We start from the raw sequence: 18,053 nt of genomic DNA on the forward strand, positions 1-18,053 counted from the left end.
TGACCCTGATGTGGCTGGTGTTTTTCCCAGTGTGTGCCAACTATATCAGGTGACAGATCTTTTTCCATAAAACAACACTTGGTGCTAACCTCAGTATTTTCAAGGTGCCATTAGATTTATTTTTATATTTTTACTTTATTTGCCCTCACTAAAGGTCAGTTTGGAGTAGCCACAGATACAGAAACTATTTTTTAAGGTTGTTGTCAGTATTAAAAAATTTTTGCAGAGTGCCTGACTGGCACATAATAGTTACATTAAAAACACCATCAGTAGTACTTATTCACTGGCAATTTGTGAAAGAAAGCCTATGACTAGCCAGATGCTTGAATCCTGCTGATAGTAACCTTGAGTGATCTGGCCAAGCAGTCTGACCTTGAAAACAGTGTGGAGTCACTTCTTGCTTTTTCACTTGGTTTGACTTCTTGACTTACTAATAGGGTGACCCTAGCAAGTTATTTCACCTTTGAATTTCCTTTTCCTCAGCTGTAGTAAAAGAAATTACACTATGTGCTTCATAGACTATTTGTAAGATTAAATGAAAATATGTAAGAGTATGCTACTAAAATACCTAGAATTGAGTAGATATTCAATAAATTCAATATATGTTAGTTTTTCCTCATTCTTTTTTCTTTTCTACCATCCTTCCATGGTGCGTTTGTCAATAGAAAATTAATATAAATTCTCCAACAAAGTCACAGTGGTGGGCAGAATGGGTGCGGTAATGACAGAGGTTAAAATTGATTTTCTTATGTTGAATGTTCTGTAAACTGCACTTAAAGTGCATTAAGTGGCATGAACTAATTTAGAATAGAAAAATATGAAAAATTAAAATACGATAGATATTTTTGGTTTTAAAATATAATAATAAAGATTTTTATCCCCTTTTTACCACAAAGCCCAAAAGAGGAGTAACAAAGACCAATTTCAACTTCTATGAAATCAAGACATCTTTAACCTGGGACATCTTTAACTCTATAAAGACAGAATAGAGAAGGTGATGCAGGAAGGAGAAAACTGGAGTGCAGGTGAATTCATTTCCATAACAGGCCACCACAAACTAGGGGCCTTAAACAACAGAAAAATATTCCTCGCAGTTCTGGGGACCAGACATCTGAAATCAAGGTGTTGACAGGGTCAGTTCTTTCCTGGTGGGAGAGTCTGTCCCTTTTTCCTGTCTCCCAGTGGCCCCTGGACCGTGCTGTTCCCTGACTTGCAGCTGCACATGGCATTCTTCCTTGTGTCTCTCCTCTTTTTTTTTTTTAATTGTTTTATTGCTTAAGGTATTACGAAGAGTATTACATATGTCTCCTTTTTTCCCCCGCCCTTGACAATCCCCTGGCCTCCCCTACCCCCCAGTGTCTTATGTTCATTGGTTATGCTTATATGCATGCATATAAGTCCTTTGGTTGATCTCTTATCCCCCGCTTCTGCCCCACTCCTCTCCCCGGCCTTCCCGCTGAAGTTTGACAATCTGTTTGAGGCAGCTCTGCCTAGGTATCTATTTTTGTTCATAAGTTTATAATAGTCTTTATTATCCATGAATGAGTGAGATCATGTGGTATTTTTCCTTCATTGACTGGCTCATTTCACTTAGCATAATGCTCTCCAGTTCCATCCATGCCGTTGCAAATGGTAAGAGTTCCTTCTTTTTTACAGCAGCATAGTATTCCATCTTGTAGATGTACCACAGTTTTCTAATCCATTCATCTACTGATGGGCACTTAGGCTGTTTCCAGATCTTAGCTGTGGTGAATTTTGCTGCTATGAACAGATGGGTGCATATATCCTTTCTGATTGGTGTTTCTGGTTTCTTGGGATATATTCCTAGAAGTGGGATCACAGGGTCAAATGGGAGTTCCATTTGTAGTTTTTTGAGGAAACTCCATACTGTCTTCCATAGTGGCTGCACCAGTCTGCATTCCCACCAGCAGTGCACAAGTGTTCCTTTTTCTCCACATCCTCTCCAGCACTTGTCGTTTGTTGATTTGTTGATGATAGCCAGTCTGACAGGTGTGAGATGGTACCTCATTTTGTTTTGATTTGCATCTCTTGGATGATTAGTGACTTGAGCATGTTTTCATATGTCTCTTTGCTTTCTGAATGTCCTCTTTTGAAAGGTGTCTATTTAGATCCTTTGCCCATTTGTTATTGGATTGTTTATCTTCCTTTTGTTAAGTTGTATGAGTTCCCTATAAATTTTGGAGATTAGGCCTTTATCAGATATGACATTGGCAAATATGTTTTCCCACACAGTGGGCTTTCTTGTTGTTTTGTTGATGGTTTCTTTTGCTGTGCAGAAGCTTTTTATTTTGATGAAGTCCCATTTGTTCATTTTCTCTTTAGTTTCAAGTGCCCTAGGAGCTGTATCGGTGAAGAAATTGCTTCGGCATATGTCTGAGATTTTGTTGCCTTTGGATTCTTCTAGTTTTTTTATGGTTCCCCGTCGTACATTTAAGTCCTTTATCCATTTTGAGTTTATTTTTGTGTATGTTGTAAGTTGGTGGTCTAGTTTCATTTTCTTGCATGTATCTGTCCAATTTTCCCAACACCATTTATTGAAGAGACTATCTTGACTCCACTGTATGTTCTTGCCTCCTTTGTCAAGTATTAATTGAGCATATTGGTTCGGGCCGATTTCTGGGCTCTCTATTCTGTTCCACTGATCTATATTTGTGTTCTTGTGCCAGTACCAGGCAGTTTTGATAACAGTGGCTTTGTAATACAGTTTGATATCTGGTATTGAGATCCCACCTATTTTGTTCTTTCTCAGGATCGCTGCAGCTATTCGGGGTCTTTTTTTATTCCAGATGAATTTTTTGAGAGTTTGTTCTAGGCCTGTGAAATATGCCGTCGGTATTTTAATGGGAAGTGCGTTGAATTTATAGATTGCTTTGGGTAATATGGACATTTTAATGATGTTGATTCTACCAATCCATGAACACGGTATGTTCTTCCATCTGTTTATGTCTTCCTCTATCTCTTTTTTCAATGTCCTGTAGTTTTCTGAGTAGAGGTCTTTTACCTCTTTAGTTAAGTTTATTCCTAGGTAGCTTAATTTTTTTGGTGCAATGGTAAATGGGATTGTTTTTTTAGTCTCTCTTTTTGAAAGTTCACTATTGGTGTATAGAAATGCCTTAGATTTCTTGGGGTTAATTTTGTATCCTGCTACATTGCCAAGTTCATGTATTAAGTCTAATAGTTTTTTGATGGAGTCTTTAGGGTTTTGTATGTATAATATCATGTCATCTGCAAAAAAGGACAGTTTTACTTCTTCTTTTCCAATTTGGATGCCTTTTATTTCTTCTTCTTGTCTAATTGCAATGGCTAACACTTTCAGTACTATGTTGAACAGGAGTGGTGAGAGTGGGCATCCCTGTCTTGTTCCTGTTCTTAGGGGAAATGGTGTTAGTTTTTGTCCATTGAGTATGATGTTGGCTGTGGGCTTGTCATATATGGCTTTTATTATGTTGAGGTATGATCCTTCTATTCCCACCTTGCTGAGAGTTTTTATCAAAAACGGGTGTTGGATTTTGTCAAATGCTTTTTCTGCATCAATTGATATGACCATGTGGTTTTTTTCTTTCAATTTGTTTATGTGGATGTATCACGTTTATTGATTTACGGATATTGTACCATCCTTGCATCCCTGGGATAAATCCTACTTGGTCATGGTGTATGATCTTTCTGATGTACTGCTGGATCCGATTTGCTAAGATTTTGTTGAGGATTTTGGCATCTATGTTCATGAGGGATGTTGGCCTGTAATTCTCTTTCATTGTGTTGTCTTTACCTGGTTTTGGTATTAGGGTGATGCTGGCTTCATAGAATGAGCTTGGAAGTGTTCCTTCCTCTTGAATTTTTTGTAGTAGTCTGAGGAGGATAGGTTTTAGTTCTTCCTTGAATGTTTGGTAAAACTCTCCTGTGAAGCCGTCTGGTCCTGGGCTTTTGTTTGCTGGAACCTTTTTGATGACTGCTTCAATTTCTTCCATAGTTATTGGCCTATTGAGATTTTTAGATTCTTCCTGATGGAGTGCTGGAATGTTGTATTTTTCTAGGAATTTGTCCATTTCCTCCAGGTTGTCTAGTTTGCTGGAGTAGAGCTGTCCATAGTATTTTTTAACAATCATTTGTATTTCTGTGGGGTCTGTTGTTATTTCGCCTCTATCGTTTCTGATTTTGTGTATTTGGGTCCTCTCTCTTTGCTTCTTGGTGAGTCTGGCTAGAGGTCTGTCAATCTTGTTTATCCTTTCAAAGAACCAGCTCTTTGTTTCATTGATTTTCTGTATTGTTTTTTTGGTCTCTATGTCATTTATTTCTGCTCTAATCTTTATTATCTCCTTCCTTCTGCTCACTCTGGGGTTTTCTTGTTGCTGTCTTTCTAATTCTTTGAGTTGTAGAGTTAGATGATTTACTACCATTTTTTCTTGTTTTTTGAGATAGGCCTGTAGAGCTATAAACTTCCCTCTCAGGACTATTTTCATTGTGTCCCATAGGTTTTGTATTGTTCTGTTTTCATTGTCAGTAGTTTCTAGGATGTTTTTAATTTCTTCTTTGATCTCATTGGTAACCCAATCAATATTTAATAACATACTATTCAGCTTCCAAGTGTTTGAGTATTTTGGGTTGTTTTTATTGTAGTTTATTTCTAATATTATGCCATCGTGGTTTGCGAAGATGCTTTTTATGATTTCAATCATCTTGAATTTGGGGAGACTTTGCTTGTGACCCAATATATGGTCTATTTTTGAATCTGTCCCATGAGCACTTGAGTAGAATGTAATATTCCGCAGCTTTGGGGTGAAGTATTCTGAAGATGTCTATTAAGTCCATCTGATCTAGTGAGTCATTTAGGATTGCTGTTTCTTTGCTGATTGTTTGTCTAGAAGACTTATCCAGTGATGTCAGTGGTGTATTAAAGTCCCCTACTATGATTCTATTGTTGTCCATCTCTCCTTTGATATCTTCCAGGAGGTTTTTTATGTATGTGGGTGCTCCTGCATTGGGTGCATATATGTTTACCAGGGTTATATCTTCTTGTTGTATTGATCCCTTTAGTATTATGAAGTGGCCTTCCTTATTTCTTGTTATGGCCTTCACTTTGAGGTCTATTTTGTTCGATATAAGTATTGCTACCCAGCTTTCTTTTCCTTTCCATTTGCCTGAAAGATATTTTTCCATCCCTTCACTTTCAGTCTGTGTGAGTCCCTTCTTCTGAGGTGGGTCTCTTGTAGACAGCAAATGTATGGGTCATGTTTTTTTATCCATTCAGCCACTCGATTTCTTTTGGTTGGAGCATTTAGTCCATTTACATTTAAAGTTATTATTGAAAGGTACTTGTTTGTAGCCATTTCTTTTTTTGTGTGGCTGTTTTCTTTCTGAGCTTTTTATTTCTTCCTTTTACACCAGTCCCTTTAGCATTTCTTGCATTGCTGGCTTGGTGGTGATAAACTCCCTTAGCCTTTTTTTGTCTGTGAAGCTTCTTATTTCCCCTTCAATTTTGAATGATAGCCTGGCTGGATAGAGTATTCTTGTATTCAGTCCTTTGCTTTGCATCACTTTGTAAATTTCCGTTCATTCTTTTCTTGCCTGATGTGTTTCTGTTGAGAAATCATTTGTTAATCTAATGGGAGATCCCTTGTATGTAACTTTCCTTCTCTCTCTTGTAGCCTTTAAGATTCTCTCTTTGTCCTGAACATTTGCCATGGTAATTATGATGTGTCTTGGTGTGGGTCTTTTCAGGTTCACCTTGTTTGGGACTCTCTGTGCTTTTGTGACTTTTTTCTTCCCCACCTCAGGGAAGTTTTCTGATATTATTTCTTCATATAAGTTTTTAAGTCTTGTTCCTCTTTCTGTTGTTCTGGCACTCCTATTATTCATATGTTGTTTTGTTTCATGTTGTCCCATAGCTCCCTTAGGCTCTCCTCCTGTCTTTTAATTTTTTTCTCCAACTGCAGTTCAGTTTGGGTGTGTTTTACTTCCCTGTCTTCTAATTCGCTAATTCAGTCCTCCGCTTCTCCTAGTCTACTGTTGAAACTTTCATGGTGTTTTTTATTGCAGCTATGTCACTCTTCATTTCTTCTTGGTTCTTACATAATTTATTGATTTTTTTCATCTGTTTCTTCTTGCTTCTTGCATAAGTTGTTGATTTTTTCCTCCATCCGGTTTATGCATTCTATGACCCTGAATCTGTATTCTTTTTCTGTCAAGCTGCATGCCTCGGTTTCACTTAGCTGCTTTTCTGGCAAGTCTTCCTTTTTCTTTCCTTTGGGGGTTTTTTTGTCTACCCATGTTTGATCTCACCGACATATCTAGATCTTGTTTCGTTCAGTGGCTGCTCCCTGGGTGGCAGTGGCTCCTCGGGCTGTGGTTACTCCTCGGGCGGTTGTGGTAGCAGCTGCTCCTCAGTTGGCATCAGCTCCTGTGGTGGGTGCTGTTCACCACTGTGGTGGCTGCTCTGACTAGTTGGGCGAGGCTTCACACACAGCTGCTGTTTCTCAGACAGAGGGTGTGGTGATCAGGAGGCTGCTGTCTGTGTCTCTCCTCTTGACCTTCTTATGGGTACACCAGTCATTTGGTTAGGGCTCACCCTATTCTAGTGTGTCCCCCATCTTAACTTGGTTACATTTGCAAAGATCCTATTTCTAAATACATTCACAACAATCAGGGGTGAGGATTCCAACATGTTGTGGGGACACAGTTCAACCCACTACAGCATGTGACGCCAATGAGAAACAGACTGAGTTACTCCTCACAGGACATATGAGGGTTGAGGAATAGCAGGTCCCAAGAGCAGCAGGCAGAAGGATTGGGGCACAGAGCTGAAAGTAGAGGGGTAGTAAAGGAGCAGTTCGACCTTCATCTGGCCGTGTGGCTCTAAAATCCAGACTTATAACCATAATGCTGCTTTCCCTTTCCTCTTCCCAACCCAGAGAGGAGCGGTATATCATCTAGAAAAATTGTGATGCTCTAGAGTGGCAATACAGCTAGGGCTGAGGTGTGCCACTGAAAATGGATTTTGTCAACACAGTGGAAGGCCTTCCTGGCCCCCTCCAACCACTTAGTCCTTAGACCATAGGAGCCAAGCTAATACTCCAAGCAGATCACAAAATATTCTTCTGAAGGTAATGAACAGTTTAGAGAAAAGGTCTTCAGATACTGGAATTGGAACCCCTACCCTCCAAAAATGCCTGGATCCCACAGAGAGGCCCACAGTTAACAAACCTAGTCACTCACACAAACTTAGTCTTAGATATGAATTTGAACGAGGATTCATCAGATGACAGAAAAAAAAGAAAAACAGATCAACTAAGGGAACTCTTAGTAAACAGAAAATGTGGATTACACCATAATTAATAATTGCAACAATATAAAAGATTTCAGTGATGAAAATAGGATTAGATAGTACCAATAGCTTAAAAAAATTATAGTTTAGAAATATTAAAGGGTTTAATTGGCAACAGGCAGGCACTCATGATAGGAAGATATCTCCAAGAATAGCTTAGTTTATCCCTATTAAGAAAGAACCAGAAGTCAGTTCCATTCATTACCTGCCTCCTTCTCTCCTAAAACATACTGATAATACCATACCTTCATTTTTTTTTCATTTTCTCTCTCTCAATACTGTATATGAACCTAAAGGGGACTTCTCTGTTTCAGCTCTCAGCTTATTGTTATGTGATCTAGAAACTGAACGCTCTTTAGTGTGCCTTCCTTAAGACTGGTAGGCAATGAGTCAGTAATGGTAGTGCCTCTAGCTCAGGAAAATAGATGTGCTTCTTCAAACACAGTGGATGTGTCCAACCGTTTTGTGTGTTCTGTAAATAATATTGGTCAGTGATTTTACAGCACATATCAGTATTTTCTTCCCTTATCAGTCTTAATGTGAGAGAAAATAATGACAGAAATGAGTAATAGAGAAAATCAAGTTCCACTCTTTTGTGTGTGTGTGTGTGTGTGTGTGTGTGTGTGTGTGTGTGTCTTTTAGAGGAAACGTAGCCTTTCAGTGCTGAATAAGAAGTTGATGACTAAACTGAATCCTTAGAAAAACAAGAGAATGGGATGAAATTAGCATTTTTGAAACATTAACGTTATAATCAGTGGCTCTTTTGTAAGTAAGTGTCTTAATACATTACACTGGCCTCTGAGAGCCCAGGCCTTAGCTAGTATAGGTGGACTATTTGTGACTTGGAGGGGAACAGTGGCCCCTTGTTATATGTAGTTGAGGTAAGGAGATAAGTATTAAATATTTCTCTACTGTAAAAGGGTCTATGAATTGGTTGAAGAAAGCACTGACATGCATTAAGAAAGCTGAATGTCCCATTGACTCCCAAGTAAATTAGAAATTATTAGTGTTAGCCATGATGACATTGTTGTGATAGGACAGCATTTGGCTTAAATACTTTCACCATTTATTAGCAGTGATATTAGAATAAATGGTAATGATCATTAGGTGCTATGTACATTATCATTTAACTAATTATGCTTGCAATCTCCTTCTATTAGTCAAACCTCTTTTGGTTAATTAGTCAAAGGAGCTGTCTCCAAATGCTAAAGGAATAATGAAATAAAGAAACACTGAAATATCCTAAAGAAAATGGCAATGTATCCGTGTTACTTCATATGTCAATTTTATTTACCCTTTCCTGCTCCATCATAGCAGCCTCAAAAGATTCTGGCAGGTTGTTTTTTATTGTAAAATATGATGATTAGGCTTATTAAATTATATGTGAATACTTTACCCATTAAGTACTTAATACAGCAGAAAAGTGCTAATGTAATAGGCAAAGAAAAACAAAATCCTTATTTACCAACTTTTCCATATTGAAAGATGAACCAGGAAATACTGTTTAGATGTTAATACCATCTTGTATTTTTTAAAATATGTTTTATGGATTTCAGAGAGAGGAAACGAGAGGGAGAGAGGGATAGAAAAATCAATGATGAGAGAAAATTGATTTTCTCCTGCATGTCCTCAAGCCTGTAATCTCATGCATGTGCTCTCACCAGGGGATCAAGCCTGTAATCTTATGCATGTGCTCTCACCAGGAATCCAAACCATGAGCTCCTGTTTCATGGCTTGATTTGACGCTCAACCGCAGAGCTACACCAGCTAGACTCCTCTTCTTATATTTTATTTTATTTAAAAAAATTACTGATTTCAGAGAGGAAGGGGAGAGAGAAAGATAGAAACATCAATGACGAGGGAGAAACATTGATTGGCTGCCTCATGCACGCCCCACACTGGGGATCAAACCCGCAATCTGGGCATATGCCCTGATAGGAATCCAAACCACAAGCTCCTGGTTCATGGCTCAACGCTCAACCACTGAACCATGCCAGTCAGGCATTGTTCTGACAAGCCAGTCACTCAAAATCCATAGAACTTCAAAACTACAAATGTAAGACACAACTCAGGCAATTTTATCAGATCTTCTACTACTTACTTCTTATTAATGTGGTTAGCCTGAGGAGTTCTTAAACTGATGTTTGGTAAACCACGAACAGGGTTTTATTTGTAATCCAAAGTATATTTTATCACTGGATGTAAAGCATGTTTTCATATGTTCTTCTTAGTCTTCCCCATTTGCCAAAGGAGGGGAGAAAGTAGAGAAAACAACCTTTTAAAATTCACTGTGATCTGTCATCAGACTTCTCATGTGATGACAGTGATGCTCTATTGTGACTGTGCAGCAAAAATAAATGAAGAGCTACCCAGGACAGTCTTGCAGGACAGAGAGAAGCTCTGCCCGGGAGGTTCTCCTGGGGTCTGGGCTGCACTTGCAGCCTTTGGCAACGGAGCCCTCTCCAATAAGCCTCAAGGCCTTCATCACTTCTTAAACACCCATCTCTCTGTGTTCTGTTTACTTGCTGGAAACCACATGGCCTGTTACTCTCCATTCTATTGACCTTCTTTCTCTTCATTTGCTGATATCCATTCCCTTTCTTCACCTAAACATAAAAGTACATGATCTGTTCAGGGTAAGAAATAAATATATATAAAGTAACTAGAGGCCCAATGCATGAAATTCATGCAAGAGTAGGCCTTCCTTCCGCTGGTTGTTGGCACCTGCCTCCCTCTGGCACCCGGGACCCGGGTTTCCCTCTCAGCCCAGGCTTTGTCTGGAAGGTCATCCAGAAGGACGTCCAGTCTAATTAGCATATTACTCATTTATTTTTATAGATGGAATGAAGGAAGGAAAGTTAGTAACTCCACGTACTGTGTTTTAGAAACTGATAACATTTCCTAGAAATTAATTCTTATCTCTGCAAGATGTTTATTTAAAGACAGTTGAGCTTTGTATACCTTCCTGGTATACTTTCCTTGCCCCTCTGTTTTAAGAAATGTAATCTATTTTTTCTCATATTAGTCACATATTTCTTTAGTAAACAGATCTTTAATCTTAGCTAGAATCCTCTTACAGTTTTGCACTGAGATCATCTTTAAAACTGTTACTGTTCTTTTTCAAGAGATACCAAACACTCTTTTTACTTTATAATTGGAAATAAAAGACTATCAATATACAAATTATTGTGCTGCTCTCTCTCTGTTTCACTAAATTACTTGACCCTATGTATTGTACCGAAAGGTTTTGTTTTGTTTAAACTGTCCTTATACTTGTTTCGCTTCTTCCCATATTTTAAAAGTAAACTATAGCCCTAGCTGGTTTGGCTCAGTGGATAGAGCATTAGCCTGCTGACTAAAGGGTCCTGGGTTCAATTCTAGTCAAGGACACATGCTCGGGTTGTGGGTTCCATCCCCAGTGAGGGTCATGTAGGAGGTAGCCGATCAGTGATTCTCTCATCATTGATGTTTCTATCACTCTGTCTCTTCCTTATTCTCTAAAATCAATAAAAACATATTGTTAAAAAAAATGTAAACTTTATACTGATGAATCACATAAATCCAGAAAAGTACACTGTTCCTAAGTATGTGGCTTGATGAATGCTCATAGAATGAATTTAACTATGTAACCAGTATGCAGGCCAAAAACAGTATTAGAAATACAGAAGCCTCTTCCAGCTCCTCCCATTCATAACCTCAGGTCCTAACTGTGAGAACATAAGCTAATCTTACTTGTCCTTTTTAAAAATGGAGTCATACACTTTGTATCCATTTTGTTGTGTAAAGTTTTAGTTCATCCTTATTGTTATTTAGTATTTCACTCTGTAAATATATCAATTTTTTTTTTAAATTTTGTTGGTGGGTACTTATTTTGCCTCTAGACTTGGGCTATTACAAATAATATTTATGATTCTTATGCATGTCTTTTGGTTCTGTCAGGTAAGGACCTAGAATGTAATTGTTGTTTCATTGGGTTTGCATATGTTCAGTTTTAGTAGATATGCCACCCAACAGTTTTCCAAAATGATTATACCCGTTTATACATCCATCAGCAATGTATGAGAGTTTCATTTTAACAGTTCTGGTAGGATAGCTCATTGTGGTTTTGATTTGCATTTTCCTTATGAGTAACTTGAGTACATTTTCATAAGTTTCTTGACTTTTTGGATATCCTGTTATGTGAGATGCCTGTTCAAGTCTTTTGCCTATTTTTCTATGGCTCGTAGATGTTTATCAAATAGATGCGGTACACTCTAAAACAAGCATGTCAAACTTGCGCCAGCGGGCCACATGCCACGAGTTAAATGAGGTTTTTCGGCCCACCAGCTGTGAGTTTGACATGCTTGCTCTAGAACTTTATCATAACATTTATGTCAAACTAATTAAAGAAAGGTTGTGGGTCACTTTATGGTAATATAAAACTGCACATTGCTCACCTCTTCCAGTAATTACGAGACCTTCGAATGAAAGGGCTAGTCAGTATTATGCATTAAAAAAGCAAGCATGTTGTGGAATCTGCTGCCTGCTTCCCTCTTCTGTTGAATTCCCTTTGGTGTACCTATCCATTGTCTTTTCCTCCTTGTTGTCATGTGATAGCAATTCAGGGCCCCACTAGCATCTATAACCGAACTGTGGACACTCCAAGAATGGTATTCTAGAAAAGAAGCGTGTCATGCAAAAGATTTAGAAAACCATTTATTGAATGAATGAATGCTTGAATGAGTAGATATGTGAATGCATGAAGGAAATAAATAAATAAATGACTACATAACTGAGTCTTGAAGTCCGGCCTCCCAACTCTAAGTCTGATGTAAATTCCGTATGCCCCAATACTTACTATTCATTAGGAAATATTTTTTGAGTGTGGAAAATTATTGTCATAAAATGTTGTGCTCAACTTGTAGTTTATAAATATGAATTAGGTAAGCTGTCAAAGTAGCAAACTTATAACACATTTAGTTTTATGATAAAACTAGAGGCCCGGTGCACAAGATTTGTGCACTCGGGGGGGGGGGTGATGCGGAGGGTCCCTCAGCCTGGCCTGTGCCCTGTTGCAGTCCGGGAGCCCTTGGGGATGTCCTGCTGATGGCTTAGGCCCGCTCCCCATAAGCCTGGCTACTGGCTAAGCCGTGCTTCCCCTATGGGAGCACACTGACCACCAGGGTGCAGCTCCTGTATTGAGCGTCTGCCCCTTGGTGGTCAGTGTGCATCATAGCAACCAGTCATTCTGCCATTTGGTCGATTTGCATATTAGCCTTTTATTATATAGGATTTGAGTGACTTCTTTATAAACTACTTCTAAATACATAGTCTATTACCAAAGAAAAAGATTCTTCATGTTTAAAATACCCCATGCACATGATTCTATTGTTGATGAGTGAGATCCATAGTAAGTGATTAAATGTATGTTTCTCCTGAAAGATGACTTTCATTTATTTATCTTAAAAAAATCTATGGTGTTTTCCAATGTCAATTTTGCAACATATTAATTAAGGTAGTTTTAAGTTTATAAAGTGTTAATATGAAGTAGAAGCTTCTGATTTTTAAAATGTTGATTCTATTCTATGGAATTAGTATGTGTTCTTATGTTTATCACTTACCATGTTTCTTCATCTATGAAATGCAGTAGTAGATGGTTTTTATTGTTTTATGAGTTAAACCTCCCTCTCTCTTTTTTTTTTATACTGAATATTTTGATTAACATTTATTGTCACAACCTAAAATATGACATTTAATATCTAGTCTATTTTGACTGCTATACTTGAACCAATTGAGCTGCATTTGGGATCAAATATACACATTAAAAGTAAAGTAAACACTAAGTTTGTTTAAAACCTATGTCTTTGAGTTTTCTGATGCAAACATCTATTAAGAGTATAATATTTTAAAAATATAGAAAAGTATAAAGGAGAAAAATAAAGTTTACCCATAGCTTATATAAACATTGTTGGCATTGATTTTCTAATTTTTAACATACATTAATACTTTTTTAAATTCGGACATGCTGTGCATAGTAACTTTGTTATGACTATTTTCCATAGAATATGAATTCCTCTTAACAATGTTTTCATTGATATACAGTATTCTTAGTGAAGTTGGGCTATACCTTATTTAACAAGCTTCCCCAGGGTTTGACCTTTAGATGCTTTTAAATTTTTTACTATTATAATAAACTAGAGGCCCGGTGCATGAAATTCATGCACTCAGGGGGGGTCCCTCAGCCTGGCCTGTTCCCTCTCACAGTCTGGGAGCCCTCAGGGGATGTCTGACTGCCAGCTTAGGCCCGCTCCCCGTGGGCCTTAGTGCTGCCATAGAGGCGGAAGAGGCTCCCGCCACCGCCACTGCACTCACCAGCCGTGAGCCTGGCTCAGAGCTTCTGGCTGAGCAGCACTCCCCCTGTGGAAGCTCAGTGACGACCAGGGAGCAGCTCCTGCATTGAGTGTCTGCTCCCTGGTGGTCAGTGTGCATCATAGCAACCTGTCATTCAACCATTCAGTTGATTTGCATATTAGCCTTTTATTATATAGGATAGCAATATTTCTTCAGAGTAAGGTAACAGATATGAATTGTTTTGAGGCTTTCTATACCTACTGTCACACTGATTGGGTATGGTGAAGTGATCCCTTCATTATGCTAAATTATACTCCTACTGGCTACCAATGGCAGTGTCCGTCTCTCAAACCCTCCACTACACTAGATGTTTTAAAAATGTTACCAATCAGACAAAATAATCTCATTGTCATTTTCTATTTTTAAGTAACGTGAAATTGTATCTTTTTTTAAGTGTTTATTATAACTGACAAAATATGAAGGGCAAGGAGAACAGAAATGGGGGGCAGGTAGAGAAACTTTCTTAGTATTTCTTATCAAACTATGCCATCAATTAAGGAAAAATCAACTTCAAGATTATTTCCTTTATCTTATGTCTTCAATAGGAGCCAATTGTTATCGCTGTTTGTGATGATTTTTCAATGCTGCCAGCCCTGGAGTCAGTTTATTTATACATTTTGGCTATTAATAATAGAACATAAAATCAACTCGAGTTACTGGAGTAATGAGATGGAGAAAGGGGGCTGGAAGTCAGAGCCAGGCCTGAATCTTGCGGCACATGACTGGTTAGGGAGGTTGGAATCACAGTGGACTTGCACCTCCTTCCCCAGGGGTTGTGGGTCATTAGGCAGCTGCTTACTAGATTTGTAAGACGCTTGTGACTAAATGCAGTCTCCTTGATGCCAGCAGAGCCAGGTGAAAGGTTAACTGAGCCCACCAACTGGCTTTTCTTCTAGATGGTTTTTAACATCAATCGTAATCGATTTATTTTCACTGAATTTACCACATGAGTTCATTTAAAACAAGAGGCATCTCAACAGCGAAGGTACTTGTACATTGTGATCACTTTTCTAAATGTGATTTTTTTATTTATAACTTATATAACTATATAATTTACATAATTTATATGGCTTACAAAAGAAGGTATATAATAACCATGTAAAATTATAAGAGAAAACAGATGCTACAAGAAAGCAAAAGTAATTTGGCTCTTTAAGCTTAGAGCCTGGGTTCTCAGTTTAACATCTATCAGAATCACCCGGGAGGGCTTATCAAAACACAGGCTGCTAGGCCCAGCTTGGAGCTAGTGAGTGATTCAGTAAGTTTGTGGGGGCATGAAAATGTGCATTTCTCGTAAATGCATAGTTGCTGCTCATCTAGGAACCACACTTTGAGAACCACTGATCTAGATCATCCTGTTTCTTTGAATATTTAGAATCATGATATGATTTCTGGTTCTGAACCTTGGCCACATTAGACACACCTAGAGAGTTTTTAAATGGCACCAGTATGGAACCTTATTCCACATATTCTAATTTAACAGGTCCATAATGGGTCCTAGACACTATATATTTTTAAAACTCCCTTTGTGATTCCAATGTTCAACTAGATTTGTAAGCCACCGACAGGTAGAGAGAAAATAACTCATGTTGTCAATAGATAATTGGGTGGTTTCGTTGTGGCTTGGGTTTCTTTTTCCTTTCCATTCCGCGCCCCACCCCCCATCAATGTGTCTAGGTACTCATTCTATTTTTTTATGTGCGGAATATGTTTTTGGCTCTTAAATTATGTCATTTTGTTCTCTTAATTAGACTTCATCTATTTTTGATTAACCATTTCTCTAATGTATCAAGGTCATTTTAAATTCTTTTTTTCCCATAAAGCGTTTAACCCCTGCTCAAATAAATATCATCTGCATTTTGTGAGCAGATTTTCAGTTTCTTAAATGAGACTGTGCTCCTTAAGTTTCAATATTTTATAATTTTATTGCAAATTATTTCTATCATGTAGGTGACGCTACCTTGACTTTGTCCTGGTCATGCACATTTTCTTCGTATCAGTTAACATTTATTTAGTGCTTAGATGTTATGTGTATTGAATCAAGTTCTATGCCTTCTACATAGTTGAAAGTAAGTGCTGGATCTGACTCCATGTAGTTTTAACTCTAAGGAGAATATGTATATAATATGAATGCAGAATATAGAAGCATTTAAACAAAAATTGAACACTGAAAATGTAGGTTTTATAGGTGGATGTAATGTAATGATCTGTTGCTTCTACAGAATAGAGATAAGAGTACCAGCTGCTACTTATTAGCTGTGTGACCTTGAGCAAGTTACTTGATCCTTGTGCCTCGGTTTTGTTATCCATAACATGAGATCTTAATCTTTCCTGCCTTGGTGTATTATAAAGATTTCAATAAGATAGCACATAGAAAATTCTCAACAGAGCCTAACAAATAGCAACAATTCAAATAAATAAATAGTAGTAATTGAGTCTCCTGAGGACTTGATGGAAGATGTGTTAGGTTTGGTTTGACAGGACTAATAACTAATAATCCAAGGATGATTGGTCTGGGATCTGTCTTTATTAACTACTGAGGTAATCTGGAACCTACGCTTTTTACAAGTTGAAGTATATTTCTCTGTAAGCAAACAATTTAGATTTTCATTCTCAGTGTGCTATAGTTAGTATTGGAAATTGTCCTTTTGCAGATAACTACAGCTACTAAGTGACAGCCAGAATTCAAACTCGGGACTTCTGTTTTCAAGTTGATAATTGCTAACTGGTAGAAACAGAGAGAATAGATTGCCCCAGACATAAGGAATGAGGGAGTGGGGACCTTTTTTAGAAAAATAAGATTCCAAAAAGAATATAGTAGCCAGTATTTGGCCACTTGTGAGGCATTATTGAGTGCATTATTTACATAGTCTCAAACTAACTTAGAAGGTTAAGTAACTTGCCCAAAATCATAAAGCTGATAAAACACAGAGCCAGAATTGAACCCAGATCTGTGACAGCAAACTCCATTCTCTAAATCACTTCAGTGCATTTCCTGTCTTTGAATGGAATCAAGAAATTACTTTTTCTGGAATGGAAGATGCACTAAAAAATAGCGGAATTCGAGTGCAGAAAGATAAGGTGGAGACAGGAGTTGTATTTAACTTCCCGTTTTGTGACAGAATAAATGGGAAAATCAGCTGAGGGATTTTTTTCTTGAGTTAACATGTATTTAAATTTGTTTAAATAGTTAAAAAGAAGATGTTTCAGAAGAAAGAGCTATAAATAGATTAGAGGGGGGTTTTAGAAATAGAGGTAGGTTGGAAAGGATGAGTTAGAAGGGTAGGCAATTTATATACTTTATCTTCTTTTTTTATTATTATTAGTTTAAAGTAAGTAAACATCAAGGGTTATCTCTTTGAGCCCATAAAAACTAACACATTTTTGGTGGAACAATGTATGGCACTTAACAGTTTTCGGAGTGCTTTCTTGTTTGATCTTAACATATTGGTGGGCACTTTTACAATTTGCTTCTTTGCAAATACCTTAATAGCATACTTTATTTCATTTAAAATGACAAGCTTAATTATGATTAAATTAAAATGTAGATATTATGTGGAAAATACTGGCCATCAGGCAGTGTCATGGGGGATTTTTGCTTTTCTTCCCTCTCATTTTACACCTTTGTTTTCTATCTTAAAAAAATAAATAAATATATCACTACTGCCATTGCTCAAACATGTTCAGAATGGAAGATGCACTAAAAAATACCGGAATTCGAGTGCAGAAAGATAAGGTGGAGACAGGAGTTGTGTTTAACTTCCTGTCTTGTGACAGAATAAATGGGAAAATCAGCTGAGGGATTTTTTTCTTGAGTTAGCATGCATTTAAATTTGTTTAAATAGTTAAAAAGAAGATGTTTCAGAAGAAAGAGCTATAAATAGACTAGAGGGGGGTTTTAGAAATAGAGGTAGATTAGAAGGGATGAAGTAATTTTACCCATGTTCAGAATGAAGTAATTTTACCCATGTAATGCAGTTTTGAGTCCCAAGCTATCAATTTGATAAAATACTTTATTTTGCAGGCTTGCATTACTATAGCATTTGGAGTCATGAAAAAACTTTGTACTGCATTTTGTCTGAAGTTTTCCAGTTTACAAAAACTCTTGTTTTCAGAAATTAGAATTATGTAAATATTTAGTCATTTATGAGAGTAAAAACCTCAGATATTGAAATTTCTGGAAAGTCTTGTAATATGTGCCCTTTACCATTAGATTGGACTAAAATTAGACTTACTCAAGTTTATTTGTCTATTTATAAAAACATTGTTTAACTCCAAAATTATTTCTGTTTTGGTTCTCTGATCTGGCTTGCCTGGCATT

At 37.4% G+C, this 18,053-nt stretch overlaps 1 protein-coding gene across 4 annotated transcripts in view; it reads left to right on the forward strand.

Moving 5' to 3' along the window:
• DIAPH3 (diaphanous related formin 3) overlaps positions 1–18,053 on the forward strand; it is a gene marked incomplete at its 5' end in the record, with an annotated part of 567,305 nt that overhangs the window by 445,894 nt on the left and 103,358 nt on the right. The gene's annotated exons all lie outside the window — the stretch shown is intronic.

The sequence above is a fragment of the Myotis nattereri genome, assembly GCF_964212035.1.
Source record: "Myotis nattereri genome assembly, chromosome: 2".
In the NCBI taxonomy this organism is placed as follows: Eukaryota; Metazoa; Chordata; class Mammalia; order Chiroptera; family Vespertilionidae; genus Myotis; species Myotis nattereri.